This window comes from Chlorocebus sabaeus, chromosome 26, assembly GCF_047675955.1.
Source record: "Chlorocebus sabaeus isolate Y175 chromosome 26, mChlSab1.0.hap1, whole genome shotgun sequence".
NCBI classification, from domain to species: domain Eukaryota; kingdom Metazoa; phylum Chordata; class Mammalia; order Primates; family Cercopithecidae; genus Chlorocebus; species Chlorocebus sabaeus.
Window position 1 is genome coordinate 26651071 of NC_132929.1, and position 15691 is coordinate 26666761.

The following is a 15691-nucleotide window of genomic DNA, read 5'->3' on the forward strand; positions in this document are numbered from 1 at the left end:
TGAGTTGTGTGCACCCCAAGTCCACTGGTTCTGAGCCCAGAACAGTACCAGGACTTGCCCAGGAATTGCAATCCTTGTGTCCTAGACTGACTTTCATGTTTATTTAGGACCCCAGAGTGCTTTAGCCTGTGGTTGGGGGGCTAGCTGGAACTCAGTTTCCAACCATTGGAATGGATGATTCCCCTCTGCCTAAGGCTGGTCTAAATGTTCCTTCTTGGGTGCTGGCCAAATTCTGCCCTGTGTTTCTTTCCACGTGACAGGGCAGTGCTGAGTTCCAATGCAAAGTCCCACAATCACTGCAGTCCCTCTCCCCAAAGCACACATATTCTCTCTCCATGCCACATGGCCAGTGCTGTGGGGAGGGATGGGGTGATGTCAGCAATTCAAGACTGTCTTTCCTATCTTCTTCAGTGCTTCTTTCCTTGATATGATGTTCAAACCAGGTACTGTGACCACTCACCTGATTTTCGGTTCTTATGAAAGTGTTTTCTTGTGTGGATCGTTGTTCAATTTGGTGTTCTTGCAGGGGAGATGATTGCTGGAGGGTTCTGTTCAGCCATATTGCTCCGCCTCCTTGTCTGAATTTCTGTTTGTTTCTTTTTAATGATTTCTATCTCTTTGGTAAATTTCTCATTTATTTCCTGAATTGTTTTTCTGATTTGTTTGTATTGTTTTTCTGTGTTTTGTTGTATCTTACTGAACTTCTTCAGCATCAATATTTTCATTTTTTTCCTGCGATCTCATAAATTTATTTTTTGATTGGAATATATTATTGGAGAATTACTGTTTTTCCTGGAGGTGTCGTATTTCTTTGCTTTTCATGTTTCTGTGTCCTTACGTTAATATCTGTGCATCTGGTGTAACAGTCACATCTTCCAGTATTTTGTATTTGCTTTTATAGGAGAGGACTTTTTCCTGAAGATGTATCTATGGTGTTGATTAGGTAGGGCACTTTTGCTTTCATAGTCTCTGTATTATTTCTTTGGCTATAAATAGCACTGGTGATGTCTGTGATTTCCTCACTGGTTTTAGGGTGCAGTTGTTAGTGGGATCTGTGGTGAAATTTTGCTGAGGACAAGAACACCATGTAGTCCTGTCCGTGGGCCCCAGTGGTGGCAGCAGCAGGCAGAGTGTGCCTGTCCTTAGGCCCCAGGGCAGCGTATGCTGGCACTGGTATTAGCTGGTCCAGGCTGGCTGATTCTTGGGCCTCCAGGCAGCTTACTCAGGTGCTGGTTGTGGCAATAGTGGACAAGTTCTTCAGGCCCTTGAGGAGTGAGTGTGGTGTGGGCAATGGTAGTAGTAGTGTTGAGACAACCTTCTAACTCCAAGCAGTCCTTGCTGGAGTTGGTGGTGGCTGTGATGGGCTGGGTAGGTTGGTCACCAGGCCCATAGGTGGCACATGCTGGTGGATTCCTGCTGTAGTGGTAGTGGCAGGCTGAGTGAGCCTGACCTCAGGCCCCTAGGAGGCTCAAGGGCCAAAACTGGTAGACTGGTCTGGGTGGTCTCCTGGATGGCATGTTTGGGCATTGATGGGTGGCAGAGCTGGGATGGGTGGACTTATCCTCAGGCCCCCTGGTGGTGCATGCAGGAACTAACTATAGTAGGCAGAAACAGGGTGATCCCCAGGTCCTAAGTGAATGTTCAGGCCGCGGTGTTGGTGTCAGCAGCCCTGCTACTAGGGAGGGTGGGGTTGCTTTCGAGGGCAACAGCTGTATGCAGGCAGCTAAGGAGCATACACTTTGCTTGTGCTTCACCCCCCCACCCCACCGTGGTGGCAGCCTGCAGTGTTAGTGGCTGTGGGCAGAGGAGTTTGTCTTCAGGGTTCATGAATATGCATGATGGCTTTGCTGCCAGGAGCAGTGGGGATGTTGCCAATGGTTTAAGCCTCAGCCTTGGCAGCAGCAGCCAGCTGTGGTGGTGGCTGTGCTTGGTGATGTTAATGGGGATCCAGGGATGTGGAGATGCAGGTGCTGTTGGGCCCCCAGGCAGGATGCAGGCTGGTGGGGCTAGGCTCTCAAAATAATACCATGCTGTATCTGCTTAGGACTTGGGAAATGTTTGGGACTGAGCATAAGCTTCCTCTCTGGAGCAATACTGTTGTGTGGTCTCCAGGCAGCTTCCCATGTTCGTCTCAGGGTGGCCCACAAGGGTCAGTGGGCTCCCCCATGGCTAGGATTGCAGGAGTCTGCTGTGAGAATGTGGACTGCTGGGGATCTCTCACCCTTTCCCCACTTTGGGGAGCCTCTCCAGGCTCCCAGCTGGTCCCGGTCAAGGAGGCTGCCTTGCTTCTCTCTTCTTCCTTGCTTTAAATGTTTCCTGTCATTTCTCTGTTGAATTCCAGTGTTCTCTTTTAGATGATCTATTCAAAGTGTGATTATCTGTTGCTATTTTCGTTCTTCTTTGTGGAGGAGGTGAGTGCTGGGTGCCTGTAGTCAGTCCTCTTGAAGCCCTTAGTCACCTATATTTTCTGTTAGAGTTTTTTAAAAATTCTTACATTTAAGTATTTGATTCATTTTGTGTTAAGGTCTGCATATAGCATGAATTAGGGGCCTAGATGCATTCTTTTGCATGTGGATAGCTAGTTGTCCCAGCATGATTTGTTGAAGACTATTCTTTCCCCACTGAATGGCCTTGGCACCTTTGCCAAAGATAAATTGATGATAAATATATGGATTCATTTTCTAGACCAGGGGTCCCCAACCCCTGGGCTGTGGACTGATACCGGTCCGTGGCCTGTTAGGAACCAGGCCGCACAGCAGGAGGTGAGCAGGTGGTGAACAAGCATTACAGCCTGAGCCTGTCAGATCAGCTGCAGCATTAAATTCCCATAGGAGTGTGAACCCTATTGTGAACTACACGTGCGAGAGATCTAGGTTGTGCGCTCCTTACGAGAATCTAACTAATGCCTGATGATCTGAGGTGGAATAGTTTCATCCTGAAACCATCCCTCAACTGTCCATGGAAAAACTGTCTTCTACAAATCTGGTCTCTGGTGCCAAAACGGTTGGAAGCCACTGATCTAGACTCTTGATTCTGTTCCATTGATCTATATGTCTGTCCACATTATCTTGGTTATTGTACCTTTGTTGTAACTTTTGAAATTGGGAAGTGTGAGTCCTCCAAATTTTTTCTTCTTTTTCAAGATGACTTTGGCCATTCTGTGTCCGTTGCAATTTCATATAAATTTTAGGATAGGCTCATTCACTTCTGATAAGAAAGGCGGTTGGAATTTTGATAAGAATTCAACTGAATCTGTAGATCACTTTGGGGAGTATTGCCATTTTAACAGTATTGTCTTCTAATCCATGAACACAGGATGTCTGCATTTACATAGGTTTCCTTTAATTTCTATCTATGATGTTTTGTAGTTAACCTTAGCTTATTTGGTTAAATTTATTCCTAAGTATTTTATTCTTTTGGGTGGTAATGTAACAATTAAGAAATTGTTTTCTTAATTTTATTTGTGGACTACTCATTGCTAGTAGATAGAAATTTTTTATATATTCATCTTGTATCCTGGAACTTTGCTGAAATAATTAGCTCTAGTAGTATTTTTGTAGATTCTTTGAGTTTTCTATATGTGAGATCATGCCTTCTGCAAATAGAGATAGTTTTCTTTCTTTCTTTCCAATCTGGATGCCTTTTTTCTTTTTCTTGCCTAATTGCCCTGACTAGAACCTCTAATACAATGTTGAATAGAAATAGTTAAAAATGAACATAGCAAGTCTATCACCATTAGGTATATGTTAACTATGGGTTTTTCATAGATTTCCTTTATCAGATTGAGAAAATTTCCTTCTATTAGTTTGTTGAGTAGGTTTACCATGAAATAGTATTGGGTCTTGTGAAATCCTTCTTATGTATCTATTGATAACCACACTTTGATAAAAGCTTCAAAAATTAAAGTTTTTGGCATTCTGAGGATGCCCTGATTAAAAACTTCCAGCTGATTTTCAACCAAGAACAACCAAAATTTAGAGATTTTATTTATGTAAAAATTCAATGCCACTCAGTATACTTTAGTTGATTTCAAAACTAATTTTCCAATGGCTCAGACATTTTGGAAATCTAATTGATGATGGATAGTAAAGAGAAAAAGTATGAAGTCATACTGAAGCATTGAAAAAATTCAACATTATCTTTATCAAAAAATTTTGTAGTGCGTATATATAAAATACATGTAAACTTTGATAAGTACAGCTGCTGCTTCAATTGGTAGACTATCCTGGTTTATGCTGTTGAGTTATAAATTATGTATGCACCACAGTCCATTCAAAATACATTTTTGCTCAATCTAGTAAGAATATGTTTTATCACAATGCTATAGTCTACCAAATTTGTATTTATATTACCATTGCAAAAATAAATAAATCTATCCTTGATGCCAAATTTTTAATTGAATTTACAATAATATTTATAATAAATGTTTCACTTTTGGCAAAATGAACATTTTAAGACTTAAATGAAAAAAATTGAGGCATTATGGGAATTAACTGATTTTATATTTGAATCATCTAGTGATACTGGTATTAAGCTAGGCATCATTCAACTGTTTGCAGTGTACTTCTGCTATTAATTTACCTTTTGTCCATGCATGAGAAAACTTGGAATCAAAAATGAGCAAAATTCATTTAAGGGGAGAATCATTTGATCTAAATGAAAAGTTGTGCTTTTCAGAGTGATAGGTAAACACACCTTCTCCAGCTGCATATGATAAATCCATGTCTTTGGGTGCAGTCTTCTTAAGATAATTGTTAATTTCTGAAGGAGATGCTGATGCTGCTTCTAATTCTCATGTGATCATACTATCACAGAGGTAGATGGTAAATATAAACATTCTGTGCAAGTTGTGTATCCATCATCAACTTTTTTGTGAAATGGAAATTTGATTATTTAATTTTCATTAAATTTTTATTTTTTGAGCTCATTGCTACTGAAAGGATTTACTACAAAATATAAAGTTGTTGCCAAACAATGAGATAAATAGTTATAGATTCACATCATATAATACATGAGAAAACCAAAATATCAAGAGCATTTGGGAAACTTTCTTTTCATTTTCATCTTTCGTTTGCCCTTGTATTTCATGTAGACCAACTCCAACAACTTTTCGCTGACTCTTCCAATTAGTGGTCTGAATGCTTTGTGCACTGAAAAGGCTGTGGCAATGGCCATGATATAACAGGCGGTCAAGAGTGACACATACTTTTCCCACAACCACCCAGTAGTTAGCTGGTCCTAGTCACTGGCATAGGAGTGTACTTTGTTTTATCAGTGAATACTCTGCAAACCAGTTTTGAAAGGGATATGTTAATTACATCATATCATAAAAAGTTGGAAAAGAGATATGAGTATAGATGGCCATCTTTCAATGTGTTAAAATGAGAAATCTGTTCACTGCACATGAGTCTCACACACCATTACCTGAAACTACGGTGGAAGGTGGAAGTGCAAAGTGGAAGTCTACCAAACCTATCTCAGCTCTTTTTAATACAATTGTTAATAATACTTCATTATAAGATGAAAATTCCAGGACATATGCTAAACAAGATAGGATGCCAGGAAAACAGATGTATATTGGGACTGTCCTTGGCAAATCAGGATAAATGGTCTTCCTACCTCTAATGGTCTGTGGGGAGCCCACTGGAGTAAGAGAGGATAGGGAGAAGGGTTGATCATATTTATTCCTCTCCTTCATGTTTATTCAAAGACCTGAAAAGGATCAAACATTTCTTTGATGCCTACTGGGATCTAGACTTGTTTCCAAGGGATACAGTGACTTTCTTTAATCTTTTAAGTAATCTATAGAGATTTATAGATTTATAGATCTATAGAAATCTTTACCCCTAAACTGAGAGTCCTGAAAAGGGAGGTTACATGTAAATGGAGGTGGTAACATGCCTACAATCTACTTCAATTTTTTATTCAAACTGAACCTCCTGAGCTCCTGAAAATAAGTAAGTTTTCCTCTCTATCCCTCCTGTTCTAAGGGTTGGTAGCAACTCCCTGCTATTGCTAATCTTTGGGGTGCATCACTGTACCCTGTTAGACTTCTTAACTCTTTCATCAACTCAGTAATCAATTACCTGTATTAAATTCTATGTTTGAAATTTTGGGAGCAGTATTTTTTTATTTAATTTTACTTTAAGTTCTGGGATACATGTGCAGAATGTTCAGGTTTGTTACATAGGTATACATGTGCCATGGTGGTTTGCTGCACCTATCAAACCCATCATCTAGGTTTTAAGCCCCATATGCATTAGGTCTTTGTCCTAATGCTCTCCCTCCCCTTGCCCCCCATCCCCCTGGAGTGCTGTTTTCTTGATTGAACCTTGATTGATTCAGATATCCTTCCCTATTTCCTTTTTGTCATAATTCTTAGGTGCTTAATGTTGCCCACTTCATCCTATTATAGTGATCTGTTTAGTGGGATTGAGCCATCCCCTCCTGGGTTTTCTGTATTTTATACACCTCATCCTCCATCTTCTATCAACACTTGCTACATTAGTGTCCCATTGCATTGTTTTCCAAGAAAACAGCTATCTATTTGACATCCACTTGTGCCACAGGGTTAGGAATGATAATGGATTACTGCATGTCCTTCTCAGAAGTATTCAAACACTGCACAGAAATGTATGGCCACATGATGCTCTACCTAAAAGAAGTCCCAATATTAGAATTTCAGGCTTTTCCTGGGAATTCCTAAAACTTCACCAAGCATATAGTCACTACATAAAGTTGGTCTTTTCTGCCGGGAGACTTCCATTTTCTCAAAATGACCAAAATTTTGGCAGCTGAAAATGAAACAAGATGGGTTTAGAGAAACGATAGATTGAAAACAGCAGAAGTGTTTTTTGCACTTGTTTTTCTGAAGTGGATTTCCAAGCAAGACCTGCTGATTAACAGAATAGCTAAGTCTTATTCTTTAGGGGTATACATGTAGGATGGAGGAGGAATTTGGGTTTCATGGCTGGGGAGAGGGCAGGGATGGGCAAGTGGAGAAATGACAGGGCAAGTAGTTTGTGTTTCAGCTCCAAAGCAATCAGGCTGTAGGGAAAACTAGAACAAAGATAGAGGCAGAGAAAGGAGAGGGGGAGGAAAAAAGCAGGAGAAAATGCAGGGCTTTATGAATCCTCAACTGCCTCGAGGCTACAACCTGAGAACAACGGAAACCACTCTTCACCTAGGAAGTGATAATGACCACAGCACATTATATGTAGCCTTGGCCGCCTTCCTCCAGGATCATCCTCCTCCTAAACAGCCATCCAGAATTTTTCTAGAGGAAGGAATAATGTCAAACAGAGTGACCCACAGTGAGAAATTCTTCCAACGCTCTAAAAGCAGTCATTACCCAAAATAGGCATCCAACATGTTCATTTATGACTTGCCATAAATACTAGCATTAGCAAGACAATATTATCCTCGTATGAGTTGACTTTACTGTGCTTCAGAAAGTCACAACATCATAAATATCTATGAACATGTTATTTCATCTGCTCTCATAATTTGTCTCTTCCAACATGGTTCTGGCCAATTGTAGAAGTTTCCATGTAAATATATAAAAATAATGATAGGAAAAAATGAAGACAGAGCAAAAAGAGGTCAAGTATCACATTTAGTCCACAAATATTATGACAGAATATGAAATTGTTTTATGGGTGGCTAAAGCAAACTTTTTGTGTGTGTGGTGGTGGTAGTGAAGATGATGTTATGTGTATGTATATTATCACCAGTCTAAAAAGAAAGGATGCCCAAATAGGGAATGGAGCAGGCATCTTTAGAACCTCTTTTAATCTCTAGTTAATGATGTTGTAAACCAAAAATAAAATAAAATTCTAAGCCCCCCCGCCCTCCCGCAACCAACCGTCTGAATGGACTCACTCCTCAGCCAGGGCTCTTAACATGTAACCTGAAAGACTGGTTCAGGCCATGAAGGGAAGTGGGGGTCAGACATGCCTCATTATAGTCTTGTCTCCGGCATTAACATCAATACAGATTTTAAGTCTGATAGAAACATTTTACAACCTATTCTCTCAGAAGCCTGCAAGTTAAAGCTTCATCTGCATAGTAAAACTTTGGTCTCTACCACCAAATGTTTCTTTCTATTGATCCCAGGTCTTTAGACAAACTCAATCGTCAACCAGAAAATGTTTAAATTTACCTATAGCCGGCCAGGCAGGGTGACTGACGCCTGTAATCTCAGCACTTTGGAAGGCTGAGGGGGGCGCATCACCTGAGGTCAGGAGTTCGAGACCAGCCTGGCCAACATAGTGAAACCTCGTCTCTAGTAAAAATACAAAAATTAGCCGGGCGTGGTGGTAGGTGCCTGTAATCCCAGGTACTCAGGAGGCTGAGGCAGGAGAATTGCTTGAACCCGGGAAGTGGAGGTTTCAGTCAGCCAAGATCGTACCATTGCACTCTAGCCCGGGCAACAAGAGCAAAACTCCATCTCAAAATAAAATTAAATTAAAAAGGCACCCTCCACCACCCCCAACCCCACCACTTCGAGTTGTCCTGTCTTTCTGTACCAAATCAATGTATTTCTTAAATGTATTTGATTGATGTCTCATGCCTTCCTAAAATGTATAAAAGCAAGATGCACCCCGACCACCTTGGGCACATGTTCTCGTTCTCAGGACCTCCTGAGGGCTGCGTCACGGGCCATGATCACTCATATTTGGCTTAGGATAAATCTCTTCAAATATTTTACAGAGTTTGACTCTTTCGTTGACAATGTCCACCTTTATAAAAAGTTTGGCGGTGTCCTAAAATACTAGGCCCAGCAAATTTATGTACACGTAAATTTATCCTGGCACTTTAAGAGTAACAAACAAACAAACCAAAAAACATTATTTTAAAACATGCAATACTCTGTGACACCTCTGGAAGCATGCCATAAAAGAAAATTAATTGCAAAACAGAGTTGGTTCCCATCTATTGTCACTAAAAGTTATTCAGGTGAAAATGAACAGTTTAGATTCTAGGAAGGTGTTAATTAAGGGAGCAATTAAGGAAATTGGTTAACAATTATTGTTCACTTGAGTTTTCTAAAAAATATGCCTTGGGTATGAGCTGTGATTCTCTCTTCTGTTCTTGAGTCTGGAACCCTGTCCTGCTCCCAGGTTACTTTTCCAGCAACCTGCAACTCTGGAGAGAACTATCCCAATGGCTTTGATTTCCACATGTGTTGCAAGTTGGGGATCAGACAGAATTCAGGTTGAGAAGGTTCAAGTCTATATTTTCAGGAGACACACCAGGAAGAGTTCAGCGGCTGTCTGAATGTCCGTCCATGTTGTTTAGGTAAATTGGTGATGGGGTAGATTAAAAGGGGACCTGTTTAGTGATTTGCTGGCAACTGTTCTGTTTTCCTCCAGACTTCCTCTTGACAGCCGAAAGGAGATTCAATGAAATTATATCCAGGAAGGTACAGAAGTGGAGGTGGTAAGGGTATTGATTTGGCGAACACATGGGTTGAAGGGGAAGGCCTAGGTCTGAAAAACCTAGTTCTCCCTCTTGAGACCTCTATTTATAAAGATAGGAGATAAGACTTTGGAGACAGTATGTGATAATCTGCTTTGGAGATTAAGCAGCAACAAAGAGGGAATGAAAATGTACCAATCAGTAATGTACCATTTGCTCTAAAAGAAACAACTATGCCTTTTACTGCACCAGTTCCTCAAACATTTTATTTTTATTTCTTTAAATGATGGCAGCTCCAGGACCACATTGGATAACGAATATTAGTGACCAATACCTTTTTAAATGCCTCCTGCTGGAGAGTTTTTTCTCTCTTGTCTCTGTTTCAGGGGAAACTCAGCAACCTCTGGGCCTTTTTACAATGCACAATCAGGGGCTTATAAAGAAAGAACTGCTACAAGAGGTGTAGGTACTCATGCTGGGTATTCAGGGAGGCTTGAAGGCTGAAGGTGAGAGATACAGTGAGCTTACGGAATATGGTGGAACTCAAAGAAGGGTTTCTGAGATAAACACCCTTATTCAAATGCCAGAGACACACTGTTTCTCTAAACAGAAACTCTTAAGGCCCGGCAGTTTTTATGTTGGAGCAAAAGATTTGGGTCAGAACCAAAGTTTTAAAGACTTTTTATTGAAGAAGTTCAAAGATTCCTTGGCCAGCAGCCAAGTGTGGTCTGATTTGTTTGCATTTCCTCTGGGAACTCACAGGCAAGTGAGGAATTGGCCAGCCACCACTGTGAGGGTCACCCACACCCCTGTGGGCCTTTTCTCCCTGAGCAGTTCCAAGGTGGGGGAGGGAAGCCAGGGGGAATCAGATCCCTACAAAGGCCGAGAGTTCAGCAGCCTGGCCAAGCTGCAGTTCTTTCCTGGGTGAAGGAGTATCTCTCCCAATAGCTGCAGTATCTCTTCCAATACACCAAGATGGCATTGGTTAGTTCACAAATGAGACCACTATGACTCAGGAAGTAAGTGAGAGGCATCAAGGGGAGAGGTGGGAAGTGAAATGTCACCTCCTCTTCCCTCCTCCCAGTGATGGTAGAAGGACCTGCTCCAGGCTGGGAGGCATCAAGCATGTGTGCTAATGGGCCAGTTCTCCACATTCAAGATCCCAGAGATGTTAAGTTTATCCAAAAATCTTTCAAGCAAGCCTGTTGTTTGCAATTAACTCAGAGGGAGTTTGAGAAATTTGTCAACTGGATGTAATTTTAAAAAGGAAAAATATATCTTTTACTATGGTTTTGGAAGTTTGAAAAGGAGATGCTTGTGTAACCACACACATGTACACACACAAACAGCATGAAGGTTTCTCCTCTCCTTGGGATTTTGATCACAGAGGTAGAAAATTAGGCAAAGTGTAAAAGGATATGTGATTGTCAGAAGGTGAGGAATTCGAGGGACTGAAAGAAATGGGTCCCTGGTTCTGCTGGAGTGATGGGTCCCAGCAAGTGACTGATGCCCATCAATGAGCAGATTTCATGACCTCTTCTTCGGTGACCTGAAAATCTAAGAGAGTGTGGAGCAGGAAAGCTGGAGGTCACACATATATAACCTCGACAGGGGCAAGGGCTGAGTAAGCAGGAGCTCCAAGAGTGAAGATGTCTGTTACTGTGTTGAGCAGTAGGAGGAAAACAATTTCAATTCCTGCCCCTCCCAACTAAATGATAAGGGAAGGAGCCTCCATCCATATAGAATGAAGAGAAGTGCCCTGCTGAGTTCTGGGCATTTGAGTTTGTTGGATGACTAGGGTGTGGCCTGACACCTGAACTAGCAGCTGGTTGATCTCTCCAGAAGTGAGCTGCCTGTTGTCAGATTAGAGGCATGAGATCAGGGCCAGCCCTCACTTTTGCAGGGCCTTACATAATCCCTGCCAGGAATGGCCTTGTATGCCAGCACCTGTCGTCCTGCCCTGTGCTAGGGGACCTGCAGTGAGGGGAACCTAACCCTTTAGGGAGGCCTAGGAGCAACAACTCCCACACAGGGCTGGGCTCCCCACATTCCTGTTTTTGTTGTTCATTGGCTGTAAGGTCCTTTTCTGAGATGAAGCCTTCTTCCCTTTTCTCAAAGAGATCTTGGTTAGGGAAAGCTAAAAGGGTTGGTAGCTCTGTTCAACTTGCAACCACATGGAACCAAATGTACATGCTCCTGGAGGCCTCTCCCCTCTGTCCCTGTGTGTCCCTGGTTTCTCTTCTGCCTCCCATCTGGGAGTCTCATGGCTGGCTGATCTGAGCCCGGGTTCAACTTTTATAGATATTGTTTCTCCATTGGCTAAAAGAAAGGAATGTCGCCTGGGGTGCTCTTTCTGTTCCCCTTTGCCTCCAGGTTCCAGGAGTAATCCTGCTCTACACTGGGGTTTCCAGATCACCCTACATTACTGGAGAGGAGGCCTTGGAAAGAAAAGGGTCAAAGAGAGACCTAGCAGAAGACGACATTTACCTCAAGGGGTAGGGACTCTCTCTCTTTATTCTTTATATATGGGTCAAATATAGTTCTGGAAATTATATCTCCAGATCGGCATCCCAGGTCATTGACCTTAGAAGAAAACTTTTAAACAGTTACTAAAGGTAATTAATTGAGAGGTGAGAAATGGAAAAAATGCAGCAATTGCCAGGACATTAGGGGCCAACTAGTGCCACTTTTCTCATGGTTCCCATGGCTCTTCGCATTGGAATAACTGCCTAAAGATAGCCTTCAGGCACTTGCAGCTAGTGAGAATAGGGCTTGCTGACAGCCCCAGGGTGATGAAAACATGTGAAGAGTAGTGGGTTGAGCACATGCCCAGAGGTTGCTTCCTGAACACAAAGGAAGAAGAGGGGATGGACTCAGTTTCAAAACTGAAAAGGGTGGGAAGTAAAAACAATTCAGGCAGGAGTTACATTCTGAAAACCTCAGAATTTTAAATGCAAATGATGTCAAGTGGAGCCCTCTATACTGGGTCAGCAAACTTTACTGCGTCTAAAAATCACCAAGGAACTTTTTAACTATGCAGAATCCCAAGCCCCACCTCCAGAAATTTTAACTATGCAGAGTCCCAAGCCCCACCTCCAGAAATTTGGAGCTGGTAGGTTCGGGGTAGGACTCAGGATTCTGCTTTTTTTGTTTTGTTTTGTTTTGTTTTGTTTTGTTTTGAGATGGATTCTCGCTCAGTCGCCCAGGCTGGAGTGCAGTGGTGCAATCTCAGCTCACTGCAAGCTCTGCCTCTCGGGTTCACGCCATTCTCCTGCCTCAGCCTCTTGAGTAGCTGGGACTACAGGCGCTCACCACCACGCCTGGATGATTTTTTTGTATTTTTAGTAGAGACAGGGTTTCACCATGTTAGCCAGGATGGTCTCAATCTCCTGACCTCGTAATCTGCCCGTCTGGGCCTCCCAAAGCGCTGGGATTAGAGGCGTGAGCCACCGCGCCCGGCGATTCTGCATTTTCAATAGCGCCACTCCCCATCCCTGGGACCTCTGATGCAGGTGTTTCACAGTCCCCAGTTTGAGATCCTCTGCCCTATGTAATGCCTGAATTCCTTCTATGGCACACCCAGCCATGGCTATTGACTCTGCATCCTCAATGGGGCTGCAGGATGATGATGGAGTGGCCAGCCTCTGGCAGCCAGGTTGTCCTTAACATTTTGCAGAACCCACTTCCCCACAGAGGCCACCCCTGTTAAGAGGCTGATGAGGCTTCATCTCAGGAGAATGTTGAGGTGGGGGACACAGATGGAGCTTGAGGCTCAATCTAGGATGTGGTTCGGCAAAATGAGTCAGTCATGCATATAACTGGGATTTGCTTGATCTGAATCTAAGACCATAGAGCAGTTCCAATATTGAGAAATTCTTATTTGTGATATTTTTGGAAGAAAATCAACTTTTATGTTGCTAATAAGGTCTCATGGGGGTAGAGAGGTGATTGATAAGGTATTGGGCTTCTTTCCGAGATAATGAAATCATGTTCAAAAGTTGACTGTGGTTAGGGTTGCACATATTAATGAATGCTCATACACTGACGGGGATTCATTCTGAGAAATGCGTTGTTAGGTGATTTGATTGTTGTGCAAACGTCATAGAGTGTACTTACAAAAACCTAGATGGTATAACCTACCACACACTTAGGATATACAGTAGAGCCTATTGCTCCGAGGCTACAAACCTGTACTGCATGTTACTGAACTGAATTTTACTGTAGGTGACTGTGACACAGTGGTAAGTATTTATGTATCTAAAATACCTAAACATAGAAAAGGTACAGTAAAAATACAGTAGAAAAGATAAAAAGTGGTACACCTGTATGGGGCACTTACCATGAATGGAGCTTGCAGGACTGGAAGTTTCCCTGGGTGAGTCAGTGAGTGAGTGCTGAGTGAATTTGAAGGCCTAGGACATTATTGTACACCCTTATAAACTATAAACAATGTACATTTAGGCTACACTAAATTTTTAAAAAATATTTTTCCTTCTTCGATAAAATCAACCTTAGCTTACTGAAACTATAAACTTTTAAATTTTTAAAAAATATTTTGACTCTTTTGTAACACTTAGCTTAACACACACATTGTACAGCCATACAAAATGTTTTCTTCCTTTTTGTCCTTATTCTATAAACTTTTTCTGTTTTTAAAATTTTTACTTTTTAAACTTTTTTGTTAATAAACTAAGAAACACACACATTAACCTAGGCCTACAAAGGGTCAGGATCATGAAGACATCACCAGGTGACAGGAATTTTTCAGCTCCATTATAATCCTATGGGACGACTGTTGTCTATGGGGTCAGGTATTGTCCTTATGTAGCGCATAACACATCACAATTCAAAAAACCATCGAATTGTACTCCCAGATTGGTGCATTGTGTGTTATGTGAACTCTATCTTTATAGAGCTATTTTTAAAAAAGGACTGAGAATTCCATAAAATGTTTCATTTGTTGGGGGAATGGCTTCATTATTTTAAAATAATTCTGATAGCATCCTATGATATTTGACTCAAATCAATAATGACTTATTCATGACTTTGTTTATACCCTGTTCTCTGTCCAGAGACCTGTTACTGGAGTCTGACACAATTTTGATCTGTAAATTCATGTCTCAATAGAGGGTTGGGCCTAACATTGAACCCCAGCGGGCTCCTGCTGAGTTGGCTAATTGGCTGACTCCCTGGGCCCACAGTGTGTAGTTCTCTGGGAGTCTCGATTTTACTTTTCATTTTTCTGGCTTAAAGCTTTTCCCGTTGAAAGCCATCAACTAAGATCTTCATTCAAAAGTTCTGAAGAGGATCACTGAGGAGTCATTTTTCAATTTGGAGGCTATTGCTCCGTTGAATAATGAATAGGTTTCCCCTCTAAGAGACCTACAGTGCAGGAATGCCCAGAGCTTCTCTTCTATGCTGCTTGGAAGAACTATGGAACTGGAAGGATTCTTAGAGACCTTGTGCAACTCTCTGCTTTTGCAGTTGAGGAAACTGAGGCTTGGAGAGGTGAAGCATAAGGAAATCCCCGGTTAATGGGCAAGCTAAGATGAATCCTCCTGACCCATAGCTGGCTCCATGTTCTACATCTTCTATTTTCTGTGAAAGCTGGAAAGACAGCAAACCCCAAAATATCTATCTCCCTCATCTCCCCCAACCCAAAGCCAACAATCTATTTCTAAAACCAAGTTGTCACTATTTTTGAAACACAAAGTAGGGGAAGCCCCATCCCATGGCTGAGAGGAAATGTGACCCTTTCACAGGGAAGCCAGCTGCTGGGAGAGGTGGAAAGAGCCCAAGTCCCTCCGCGGGTACCAGCCCACAAGCTCTTCCTTCACCAGTGACAGAGCCTGAGAAAGCGCTTCTCTCCCTAACATAACCTAATTGCCATTTCCCCACTAGCCTCCGGCACTCACTCTGTGCCAAGTTCTGGCTCCTGCCCAGCTGCTCCTTGAGCTGGGAGCCAAACCCCAGACTCCCTTGTCTCAGGAACTGGTCCAGAATGGCCTTAGTAGTCAGCTAAGAAGAGCTCTATATCAAGGCCTGGGAGGGCTGGCTGCCCAGACTCTGGCTGCCTGGGTGGGCTGCCAGGACCCCTCCTATGGACAGACATGCCCCAGCTCAGCAAAGGAAGGACATGTAAGGAAAAGGCAAGGCTACCAGTGGAACTGCAGTGCTGTTGGGGGTAGGTGTGAGTCTTTTCACCAGCCGACCTCTCATTTTTCTGGGGCTGGAAGGAATTTGATGCCACCAGTATCTTAGAGCCACATGC